Here is a 13690-nt window from a genome sequence, read left to right on the forward strand (position 1 = left end):
CTGTTGCTTTTTATTGTTTTTGTTTTCGTTGTTGTTGTTCCTAAGTCTTTCCCATGGCACTGGTTTGGCTTCTAGGATTCAGATACTAGATCTGCTGCCTACCGGTACTGTAATCATGAGTAAATTACATGTTCTTGACCTCAATTTTGTCACCTCATAATAATGCCGGTCTCATAGAATCTAGATGATGAAATGTATGGTAAGAAAGACTCACCTCAAGCATTCAAGTATAAAAAAAAATCACAAAAATATTAAAACTCCCCCCAAAAGTGGTAAAGTTCCATTCAGTTTAGAGATAGATTGTTTTAATATAGCTGAGCAGTACCAGTTATTACCTTCCATTTGAACTCTAAACAGGTAGATGTAAGAAGGTGGAGTAGATTTTAGAGTATATATTCTAAAAATCTAAAGTGTTTTTAAAAAACTAATAATATATTATAAATACAATAAATTACCTTAAATGAGTGTCAAACTAATTATAATGTATTACATTAGTTGCTCTGAAAGTTGAGCATAAACTGCAATCACTATCAATACCATTTACTACTATAAAAAATCATTAAAGTATATATTTACATTCTACATGGTGTTAACTGAGATTATTTTTATTCTGTTGTAGAACTACAGAATGTTTGGAGAGACTTAGACATTATAGTAAACAGATTAACAATAAGATCATTTAAAAAATTTTATCTATACTTTATAAATACAAGATATATTTTCCTTGGATTGATTTTATGATCTGTGCTATATTCTTACTTTTTATTTGGCTTTGATTTCTCCCATATTTAACTGTGAAACAGAATTAAATAAAAAGAAAGGCAGTATGTTTAGCATCCATATCTTAATGATTGAACATAATAAAATGTATAGTAGTCCCCTTATCTGTGAGGGACACATTCAAAGACCCGTGGTAGATGTCTGAAACTGTGGATAGTACTGAACCCAAAACATATTTACTATAATTTTTCCTATCCATACATACTATTAATAAAGATTAATTTATAAATTAGGCACAGTAAGAAATTAACAACATTAGCTTGTAATAAAATAGAACTATTATGACAATATACAGTAATAACAGTTATGTGAAAATGGTTTCTCCTTATCTCTGATAACCATTCTGAAAACTGAGATGGCTACTAAGTGACAAATGGGTGGGTAATGTATTATAACATGGATATGCCGGCCAAAGGGATGATTCACATCCTGAGCAGAGTGGTGTGAGACAGAGTGAGATTTCATCAATTTAAAATTTATGAATTGTTTACTTTGAGAATTTTCCATTTAATAATTCAGACCACGGTGTACCATGGGTAACTGAAACCACAGAAAGCAAAACCGCAGATAAGGAGGTACTACTGTATATTGAAAACTCAGACCTGGGCCTGTATAAGAATTATACTTAACTGAGAAAAACTTACTACATCCACTCGAAGTAGAAGATAACTATTTGTACTAGGAGCTCACTTAAAAAAGTGTTTCAACCATAACTCCAATGTATCCAGCCAAGTTCATTGCTGTGAACTTCATGCAAGGGGGCGAGGTTGGGGGGGGTTCATCCTGCTCTAGACTTTGTAACATTTATTTAACTTTAAAAGCCTTGGTTTCTTTATTGCTAAAATGAGAATGATAATTGAACCATCTCATTGAGCTATGGATAAAATTCAACCATGTCATATGCGACGTATTTGGCATAGTGACTGGCATAAAATAAGAAAACAAATACTATAATTTCAGTCAGGACACACACAGGGACAGGTGTCAATGAACTGAGATATTCCTTCTAGTCTTATAACATAGAAAATCAACATGTTTTTCCTGTGCTTAACAACCTATTACATGTGAATAGAATTCATACACTAAATAAAGTGAGGAAGAAAATTAAAGCAGAGAAATAGGATGAGAACAAGCACAGATAAAAGCATACCATGGTTAGAAGATTTAAAAAAAAAAAAATGAATGTATTCCTTTGAGAGAGACAACATGGATACCTTTTCACAGTTTAGGTTTAATTCAACTTTTCATGCACTGACATTTCTGTTTGCTGAAAAAAAAAAAAACCAAAAAACTTAATGAAACACTTTACAATGAAGAACAGAAAAATGCTGTGCACACAGCTATGATTGTGTGAACCACTTTGAAGTTTAAAAGCACCATGCATGGGTAAGTCTGATTTCACTTAGTCATAGAATTCTTTAAGATCTTCCTTTTTAGAAAGTTTTACATAATATATAAGTGACACTCTAATTTATCAGAAGATCTGTACAGTGAAGTGACAAGGCTTTCAGCTAAAAAAATACATAAATGAAATAAAACTCCTTGTTTAGGGATGACAGGCAAAGAACTGGATAAAGACGCATTAACCAGAGTAGGCTGTGATAGCTTTATACTTGATACAGAGGATAAAAATAAATTTTTGCGAGACATTCCAAGACAAAAGCAAAAATGAGATGATATAAATATACTTAATGATTTGCTAATTTGAGGATATTACCCTGAAGAATATATTGATGATTATAAAGAGTCTGTTAATTTTACATACCTTTCCTCAAAACCTGTGAATAAATTAAATATGGGAAAGACAAATAATAGAATCACAAGTTATGAAGGCAAAGGTGTACTCTCAATGAGCAAACTAAAAATTACTGTACTTTCTCTGGTTATTCCTTGCTGACTAAGCACAAACTAATACAACATATATATTATTTTAAGCCATGTTTTATCATTAACTGAATGCATAGTCTACCAATTTTGAATCAAATAGCTGCCAAAAAACTTTATTAATGTCAAAAGTTTTAAATAAAAACAGGAGTGTCTCCTTATGAAATAAAATATTTTGTGTACTTATACTTCTAACACCTTCACCTAAGGCACATCTTTTGTTGGCAAAATCTTGAATATGTATCCACAGCTCAAAAGGTAAAATAAAAATGATAAAATAATTAATAATTATAAATATTATTTTATATTCCTTGATATATTCATTTAACTATAGTTTTGCATTTTTGTAGCTATATTTGGTGGTGTTATTTTTGTGTTTAAATGATTCCTCTGCTCATCTTTAAATTCATTTTAATAAATCTTTCCTATCGTGAATTCTTAATCAATTGCTCAGTTAATCAATAGAACTCAGAGTCAAGTAGATTTTGTTATAAAGGAAAGAGAGTATAGTAATATAAAAAACTTAAGAACTGGTAATCAGGGAAGCAGCATTTAAGCAACAGCTTAAAGGATGAAAAGGATATAGTCATGGAGTGAATTATGAGAATGAAGTTTTAGACAGAGGAATAAGCTAGTCTAGTGCGTTATCTTTTCCTGTACTACACAAGGCAATGAAATAAAGGTAGACAGGTCTGCTTTCACCTCTTGTCAGAGGAGTAATCATTGTGGGCAGTGTGAATTTTCTTCTTGTGCATAGATAAGCTAGCACCGTTTTTGTTTGTTTTTATAAACTATTTTTGAGAGCAGTTTTAGAAAACCGAACAGAAAGTAGAGATTTCTCAATATACCCTCTTTCTCCAGAATACACAGATTCCTCTGGTATTAAAATCCACACCAAAGTGATATATTTATTACAATAAATGAATCTTTATTGACACATCATTGTCATCCAAAGTCCATAGTTTACATTAAGGTTCACTCTTGGTGTTGTACATTCTGTGGGTTCTGACGAGTGCACAATGACATGCGTACCTCATGAAAATGTCATCGAGTGTAGTTTCATTGCTCTAAAAATCCTCTGTGCTCTGCCAACTTATCCCTCCTTCCCCTCACCCCCTGAAAACCACTGATTCTTTTGCTGGCTTCATAGTTTTATCTTTTCCAAAATGTTATATACTTGGAATCGTACTGCATGTAGCCTTTTCAAGGAAACTTCTTTCCTTTAATAATATGCATTGAAGTGTCCTCGATATCTTTTCATGGCCTGATAGCTTATTATTACCGCTGAATAATATCCCACTGTCTGCATGTATCACTGTTCACTTATCCACTCATCTTTTGAGAGCTGAAGATTGTGCTGAATCTATAGATTGAAAGGAAAACTGACATTTGACAATATTGAGTCTTTATTTCCATGAATGTGGAATCTTTCCATTTATTTGTTCTTTTTGCATTTAATTCATCAGAATGTTGTAGTTTCTTTACATAGATCTCGTGTATATTTTGTTAAATTCACTTAAGTGTTTCATTTTGAGGGAGTTAATATACATGATAATGTGTTTTTAATTTCAAATTTTACTTGTTCATTGCTAGTATAAAGTGATGGACTTTTTATATTAATCTTGCATCCTACAACCTTACTATAATCGCTTAATTCCAGATTTTTTTGTCAATTTTAGCCTCAGAAAAAATAGTCAAAAGCACTTTAAAAGATGTAATAATAATAATGTGATTCAAAGATAATGAAACAAAGTAACCAATATTCACTTTTCAACAAGGTTTAAAATACTCTTCTCCCTAGACAGTATGTGGGCTGACATAAGTGCAAAGATTGGTGAACTGAAGATTGTGGGCCATATCTGTGACCTGTTTTTTTAAATACTGTTTTATTATAACAAATTTACACCTATTTATTTAAGTATTGTCTTTGGCCATTTTGGCTTCATATGGCAGAGGTGACAAAGACTATATGGTGCACCAAGCCTAAAATATTTACTAACTGGCCCTTTAAATAAAAAGTTTGTAGGTTTATAACATAGATCTGTGTTTTTGTTTTGTGTTTTTTTTTTCCTTAACTAAAATTTCCGTTAACAGAAGAGACTCACTTTATTTCTTATGTCACCTGGGACTAGGAGAAAACAACAATTACAAAACTAATTATATACCCCTCAAATACTTACAACTAAATATATGTGGTAAATTTCAAATCTATAAAAGAAAAATCCAGTTTATCATTAGCGCCATTTTCGATGCCCAAATTAGATTATTTTGTAATTGTGCTAACTTAATCATCAGATGTTCTTTAGAAAAGTTTATTCTTTTATTTTTCTACCAGGTAGATTTAATTGATATTTTTATCTAATAGGCATTTATATTACAGCTAAGATAAGATTGTATTTATTTGTTTCCACGGTCATCAATAACACAATAACTAATCGATGCCTTTAAACTGGAATTCTTCTCCACAGTCTCCATAATTTATTTGCATAATACAAGTTTTACAAACAAAGTTAATTATTCTTAATCTTTGTAATTTTTTCACTACACATTTATCATTGTAAAATAACATTAGTTTTGACAATTTAGTTGCCATTTGCTTAAGGAAGCAAAAGAAAATAGGAAATAGAGTGGTTAGAAAGAAGAATATATTGTGATGTCAATTAAGTGGCATGCATCCAACGAATTTCCAGTATAAAGTGTCTGAATTCCTCACAAATTATATTTACCACAATTAACTCAATAGAAAGCATAAATTTTATTTAACATGATAAACAACTCAATATCATACTTGCACATTAAAAAACATGAAAACTGCTTAATTTTCTGTGTTTATCTTTTACCATAAAATTAAAAACCAAACTCAAATATAATAAATTATTTGTTGTTCTGTCCCACTCTGGACAGGAGCCAAAATTCCTAGCCTCGATTTTAACTCTTTCCCTGAAACTGTCCTGGCAGCCTGGCAGATATACTTATCTGTTATACTCACAGATAAGTATAAGCAAGGAGTGAGGCTCCAACTCTCAATGTCCCTCTCTGAAGCTTTTCTTCCTGACACAGAATTTCAGGTTAGGACCCCTACGTAAGTTCTCTTCAGCAAACAGCAGCCAATAATTATTCTACTTGCTGCTTTATGGCAACCTCTCCTCCCACCTAAATGAACGTGAATAAAATCAGATGGTCTTTGTACTGACTTTAGTGTTTGTTGCTGTCTTAAGCCACCAGTGGCGGTCAGAGTACCCAATTCTCTGATTTATGTACCCCTCCAGATGTGCTCTTTCCTTATGAGGACCTGGGAGCCTTAGTTTTATTCTAGCATTATTAGTTTTTACTAAACTCTCAATTTTCCAAATATCCCCATCTCAAAACAACTTGGTAAAAGTTCCACTTTAGGCCAAATTGAGAAATAATTTAAATGCCACACTGAAAACTGTCCTCTTTAAAGATACTCCAACAAAATTTTTGGAGAGGTTAGCACAGCTGTCTGTTTCTACTTTGAAGGGAGACTTTTCTCTTATGTCTATTCCACTGTAGGAAACAGCGGGCATCTGTTTTTTCCTTCAATATTGTGTCACGTGTTGCTTCTGGTGACATACCTCAAATTGTCTTCAAGGACCATCCTCTCCTACATGTTAGGGATCTGAGCTCTGGCTGGGGTTCTATCTCTAGCCCCAGGGGAAAACATACGACTCCATCCAATAATCCAGTGTATTTCAGTTTACATACACATAGACGCTAGTGATTGGTTCAGGAGCACAACATTGTCCTAAACTGGTTCAATCAAAAAGATACCTGAGCTACTTATCATATATACACACACACACACAAAAAAGCTCTCTTTGAATGTTGGCTTTGAACCTAGTAGGCTATGAACATTGAATGGCTGGGCACCATATAAAGAGAGAGAAAGGATATACCATAGAAAACAGTGCTTGAAACTAGGGCTAAATACAGATTTTTCAGTTTTTGAACCAATACATTTGTTTTTGTTTCGTTTTTGCTTTTGCTTATATCTGTTTGCCCTCGATTATATGTCACTTGAAATCGAAAGACAGTAATGCAGATAGTAACAGATAAATTTGCCTCCTGGCATGCTGGTCACTGTAATTCTCAAGCATTCCATTACACCAAGTGGGGCCAGGGAGGGCTGCTTCAAAGCTAGGAACAGGTGGGCATTATCCATTCATGTGAGTCACTGCAAGTCGCCCTTAGCACTTAACACAGAGCATCTTCACCCCTCCCTGGCATTCTTCACTCTCTTAGAGGTTATGCAGTTTTTAAATTCAGTAGAGGGATTTCTGGTTTCCAATCTGGCATATAAGGAGCTTAGAAGTCATCATTCCAATCTACTAAACACAAGTAAAAAGCTAAACAAACAAAAATATCGACAGCTCTTCTTAAATTCAGCATGAAAGTGAAATCACAGCGCAAACTTCTGCCCCCCAAATTGGCGAGACAAACAGGCAGATACAGAGATGCACACTTTACCTGAGTGGAAACCCACACACAGATGTCTCCACAGGAACCGGTGCTGGAGTAGGAAACCCTGGGCTGTAATTGGTGGATTACTAGAGGCTCAGCGGGCACAGGTCTGAGCATTAATAACTCCAAGGGGATCCAGAGATAGGAGGCTCCCACACTTTCATCAGTTTTACCTCCGGGAACTCTACCAGGTCCTCAGAGTGACTATCAGAGAAAAATCCCCTCATGCTTCTGGCAGTGAGAGGGGAAAAGAAATACTCTAGAGCACTTTGTTCTTTTTAACAAGGTCTTCCTTCAGGAGAAACTACTTCACCAGAGCCTAATCTACTGGGGTTTTCTTGGAGACTAAACTAACTGCGGTAGGAATACCCAGCTCTAGCCCCCTTCAGGCATCCTGTCTTTCCCAGCTAAGGGGAAGTGGGCAACTGAGAAGCACTGTTGAAGTTCACAGCCAGGGTTAGGCTCACCAAAAGACCGAGACCAAATCATAGGACTGAAATATGCTCCAAAATAGTATGACCACCACACAATCATCCCCATGACTCAGCATAATATCTACCGTATTGTAGACCATTATACAGGGGAGTTATATATACAGGCATTCATATGTACATACATACATAAGCGATGGACTTGAACTAGAGAATCTCTGGCCTCTGCTTCTCTCACTCTTCTCCTGCAACCCTACCAACAATGTTCAAGATTCTTCTATTATCAGAGCCCCATCTTAGTGCCAAGTAAGGAATCAGTATATTTTTCATGCTTTGATATAATCATGTTGTTAATAGGCATATAGCAATACTTGTTTGAAAATACAGACAAATTATTTTCATTTGACAGAGAGAGAAACTGGAAGAGAAAAATTAACCAATCCCCTAGGTTTTCCATTAGCAGGCAATACTTAATACATTTTATTGGCACGATTTTAAATTATAATATTATTACTAACCTAAGTCACCTTTCAGTCCATTCAAATGCCAATTTCAAAAAGTTGCAATAGTGGGCTATGTAACCATTAAACTCTTTCTTTCTTTCTTTCTTTCTTTCTTTCTTTCTTTCTTTCTTTCTTTCTTTCTTTCTTTCTTTCTTTCTTTCTTTCTTTCTTTCTTTCTTTCTTTCTTTTTTACAATCAGATACCATATGCAAAGGAGCATATTCAATTTTGAAAAACCTGTTTGCTTACAATTCAAGCAAAATGCAATTCACACTAATTGCTTTAAACTATTCTACAATAGGAAGGCTATAAAACGTTGGTTGCTCCCAATATGTGTTTAATGTGAAAAGTTAAAATGAAATTTTAATATAAGATATTTTTCTACTTATTCCAGAAATAATTATCCCTTGATATTTGCAAGAACCAAATACAATTAACCCTAAAATATAATTTCAGATTTGAAGAAAAGAATAATAAAGGTAGTATTAAAAACAGTAAATCAAAGCTAATGAAGCAACATTAGCACTTTTATGTTGTAGGTTCTAATTAGAAAGTCTGTTAATGAAATTGGGGCATTTACTTAATTGCTGTGAACAATTATTTTCAAATTACGCTTGGCAATTAAATAGCATGATTAAGCTCCGCGTAGTGGATTTAGGTAGGCTGTGCTAACTGTTCCGCGTGCTGTATTATGTATAGCAGTTTAAACTGAGTATCTGCTGATTAACAAATGCAAGTGGCATGTGGTACTTCTTAGTCTTGGCAATTTATGCAAAGAAATTTCTTAGTGCTTTAGATCCTGTGCCTTACACAGTAACTTGGAACTGCTGGAACCCCAACCTCCAACCTGCCCCATTTAACTTAAATAGATGTTTTTCCTTCATGTAAATGTCAACCTTCCTGAAATACGCTTCTGAGTTTATAGGCTCCATTTGTTCCTTCTTCATGTAACACTCTTAACTCTTGCTCTCAGTCTTCAGTAGCGTCACAAACAATACTAACTGCCCCCAAAACAGAGGTTTCAAATTACTTTGACATGATTAGGTTATTTGATCATTAATAACGAGATTTGAGATAGATATTATTAATATTTCTATTTTCCAGGTAAAACTGAGGTTCAGAAAGATTTTTTTTTTAACTCTCTCAAAGACATACCATTGGTAAATGACATGGTGTGGATTTGAACCTAAGTTCGCCTACAGCAAACCCCATGAATCTTCTTTAAAATAAAACTCCCTCCCATTGTGTCTACTAACACTGGTTTCTTCCAATTAAAATATGAAATACGATCCTCATTCTACCGATTTCTCCATGTCCGATACTGCTGACCACGCTCTCATTTTGAAATGCTATTGACTTTCAAAATCATCCACTTTTTCAGCTTTCTCTTCTATGTCTTCAATGTCTCAGTTTCATTTCTTTTGCCAAGTTTTCTTCCTCATTCCAGCTCCTACGGGTTAGCAAAGCTCATTTCCTGAACTTTATATTTTTATTAATGCTAAATATTTTTCTTAATGCTAAATCCGGGAGAGGCCGCAACAAATTATCCTGTGCAGGTGCCATTTATCAAATCATTTCTCAGATCCAAACTTACCTTTTATTTCCTCTTTGAACACAGAGCTGGGTCTTTAAATATTTGTACTTTTTTTGGGTGGCATGGTTTTAAGCTTTGCCAGTAGAGGGTACTAGAAGAACAGTGAAGGAAAAACAGGTATTTAAGTTCCGGGGTATTTCTCTGAGCAGATTCCTGCAGTGGGGTTTCTCTGGCATTTGACTCCTTCAATGGCTTTTTATCAGCACCTGATTCCTGCAGTGCTGGGCAGCCAGCAGCTTGCTCAGCAAAAAAGCTCAGGTAGCTTTGCCGAGTCCCAAGGTATGGCACCTTCTTGTGGACAGCTTGGCCCAGAACCACAGTGGGCCATTTCCAGGAAGTTCTGCCAGGCTGGTGCCTCAGATTTCAGGGAGCCAAGGCCGTGCCTTTTCCACTGAGATCTGGATTTCAGGTTTCGGGGGTCACACGAGAGGGACTCTTCCATGAGTGTTCTATCTCAGCCCAAGTGTAATGATGACCCCTTGCATCTCTTATTCTAGTACTCTTCAGAGTTCCCTCTCTTCATATTAGCGAATCCCCAGTAGACATCAATCCCCTGAGATAGATAATAGTTATTTATGTTGAATGTTCCCTGTTCAAAATAAAGTGTGTTTTCTGTCTTCTAGTAGGACCCTGAATGATACATCCAGAGATACCTAAAACATAATTGCAAGTTCAAAATTAAACTCATAATCCAACCTCAAGAAAGGTCCTCCCTTTCTTCCTATATTGCTAGTCATCCCAAAAAGAAGCTTTGAATAAAACTTAATTTCTGTTACTTCCTCTTAATTAAACCATTCTCTCACATCATATATTGGTTGTGTGCATATATACAACACACACATATACTCATCCGCTCAATCTTCAGATTCTGTCAATTTTAGGATAACAATTTTAAGATAATTCTCAAATCTAACACATGTGGCAGGAATTACAGATCTTCATCATTTCTTTTAAATGATTATTGCCTTTTGATTTTATCCCCATTTAAGTCACTTTTGCCAACGTCTTGCCTTTTTGTTCTGTGGTCAAACCATTTTAGCAAAGTGCCTGAGAGAAATAACATAATTAGGCAGTGTGGTACAAAAAAATTCTTGGTCTTCCAACCTCGCTGGGGTCCCAGTGATTTAATGCTAGTCTCATGTTCACCACCAAGGATTTTGAAAGTGCTCCCCAGAGTTCTTAAATCTCTCACAAGTTTTTCTCTTCCTCTACCTCCTGCCACACATATAAAATAAGATCTGTTTGGAAAAGGTACCAATGCATCACTATCTCCATAAAATGATCAGCTCCATATTGTTTTTCTTGATGTGTCTTCATACTATCTTTTTTTTCATTTTATTGGTGTTATAGATGAAGTATCTCACTGTTACATTCTTAAACTTTAAAACCAATTTCTGTTTTATAGTCACATTTATTTCCTTTTCTTACAATTTCAATGACTCTATAGCTATCCCTTCCCATAAGCATTTATATATTTTCAAGTCTATTTTATTATATATAAAAAACCAATAACCATGACCACCAACACAACGGTAATCCTCTTCCATCTTTTTCATTCTCAATCAATATTTCCTTTCTCAAAAAAACATCACTAACATCCAACTTGTTGATCAACCCAGAAATCAGGGATTCCTTTCTCTCTCACATTTGAACAGAGACTCTAGCCTAAACTTTTTTTAAATCTGTTTAATTCTCTTCATCTCCACACCAATACATAAAAGCCCATCTTCCGCCAAATTTTACCTGAACTTTTGCAAAGCTTCTTCTGTTCACTCTTAGCTATCAGATTTATTTTTGAATCTTCATTGAGAATGTCTTAATGAAAATGCAAATTAGATCATGCCAATTTCAGGTTAATAGACTTATATTGTGTTATGATGGTTATAGGAAAAAGATGAGAATCTTTCAAAATGTCTACTGAAAGTTTTAAAATATCTATTTCTCCAATATATTTCACAACTTTCTTTCTTCTCTCCTCTCTTCTCTTTGCCTCTCCTCTCTACCTCAATGAATTGCATTTAATTTCTCCATATTCTATTGTTTCTGAATCCGAGATTTTCTCCACATCCAGATATTTGCAAACGTGTCATTAGGTTCATGTTTCTAAGGGTAACAATTACATATACTTTATTTTTTTTTCAATAATAAAATAAGCACTATAAAAATTTCCACTTTAAAATATAATGATATAAAGTCCAAGTGAATATTAAGTGAATCCCTGTTGTATAAGAGTGTGCTGACTTCAGATAAACTTGCTGATGACTCAGCCAACAACCATTCATCTGAACTATTTTATGATCTGTGTCACTCTTTAATATATTAGTTTGTTTTATTGCTTTCTTTTTTAATGTATTTAATTTATTTCCTTATTGAACTCCTGGTTGAAGGTAGAACGAATAAACAACAATGATGTTGAATTGTAAATCAATAATAATTCTGGAAATAGACAAAATGACTACCATTAGATTTATCTGTATGTAGCCTTCATATTATCAAAATCATGTACATCACATTAAGCTGTCTCAACTTTTAAAACTGCTAAATGCCAAAACTATGCCAATGCTAAAAAGAGAAAAAAATAATAGTGATTATATTTATATCTTTTATATATTTCTTGGGAATAAAATATATGTACAAAAGAAGTGTTAATATGCTATTTGTGCTTTTAAATAACAATCTAACACCCTCTTTACTATTTCATTATTTAAAAGTAAATCTAAACATTATTAAGATGAAACACTCATTTATTTTAGCCAAAAATATGTGAGAAACATAAACAACTGCTTATGAAAGCATTTTATCAATATTAAATACCACAAAATATAATTATATTTTCATCTACACTTTATTGTATTCCCGTCCTACACCTTCCTTCCCCAAATGATCTATGCATAATATATTGTTTATTGCCATAGTATTTATATATTCTTAGATAATTATTTTAAATAAACAATATACTTTTTACGTTGTTAAATGGCTCAAAGTTGCCTATCTAAAATATGTATAAATACACTAAGTTCATATTGCTGCAAAATTTTATTAAAACACATCCGCAACACAAAGTTTAATTAAAAAAATGTTTCTCTATACTTTATAATATATCACATAAAAATGACAAGAATTCTTAAATTCTTAAGAGGATTTATATGATTATATTGTACTATTAAAGAATTCCTCTAGGCTAAAATAAACAATACTGAATCACTCCAAAAGACCATGTTCTTTCCATGCCGTAGGGTTTGCAATGATTGTGTTTCCTCTACCTTAAAAACTGCTCTGTTTTCCTTTCAGGCTTCACCCACATGATTTCTACAAATATCAATTCCTTCGAGCTTTCTGTGGTTCACCAGTCTTGGTTAGGTTAGTGTGTATTTTTCCTTACAGTACATTGAACTTCTGTTTTAAAAATAAAAATAAAATTATTTCTTACCTATACGATTTTCTGGAAGAATACAGGCACCAAGAGTTCAAAAAACTTATCTGCTTTTTTTCCTACTATGTGTACCCATCATCTAGCAGATTTTTTTGGTATGAATGAATAAATGGCCTTCTAATTTTTCTATCTGCCTTTTAATTTGTCCTCCTCTAACTGTTTTTTTAGAAACCACTAAAGTCATTTACCAAAAATGCTAATTGTTCAGCCAGTGGCTCCAGCTCATCTACAGTAGAAATTGCCGTTCTGTCTGATTAATTGGAGATTTGCAATGGGGATTTAATTACAGGAAAGAATTCTTAGTTCACACTCCCAATGGTTCTAATTCTATGGGCGGAGTGGAAGCCTAGGTGGTTTTCTGACCAATCTTTGACAAACACTATCCTACAGAATAAAACCTAAGTTCCTCTGAATGAGATTTATAGTCCACTGTTTTCTCTCTTATCATTCATTAATCACATGCCACCTTACACAACTTTTTGTACTTTTCCATAAATGCCATGTACTTTCATGGCTCACTGTTCATGCTTTTTCCCTCTTAAAAAATCAGAAATTTCATTTCAATATTGAGATTTAATGCAAG

Source organism: Pteropus vampyrus, unplaced genomic scaffold (genome assembly GCF_000151845.1).
Source record: "Pteropus vampyrus isolate Shadow unplaced genomic scaffold, Pvam_2.0 Scaffold27, whole genome shotgun sequence".
NCBI lineage: Eukaryota > Metazoa > Chordata > Mammalia > Chiroptera > Pteropodidae > Pteropus > Pteropus vampyrus.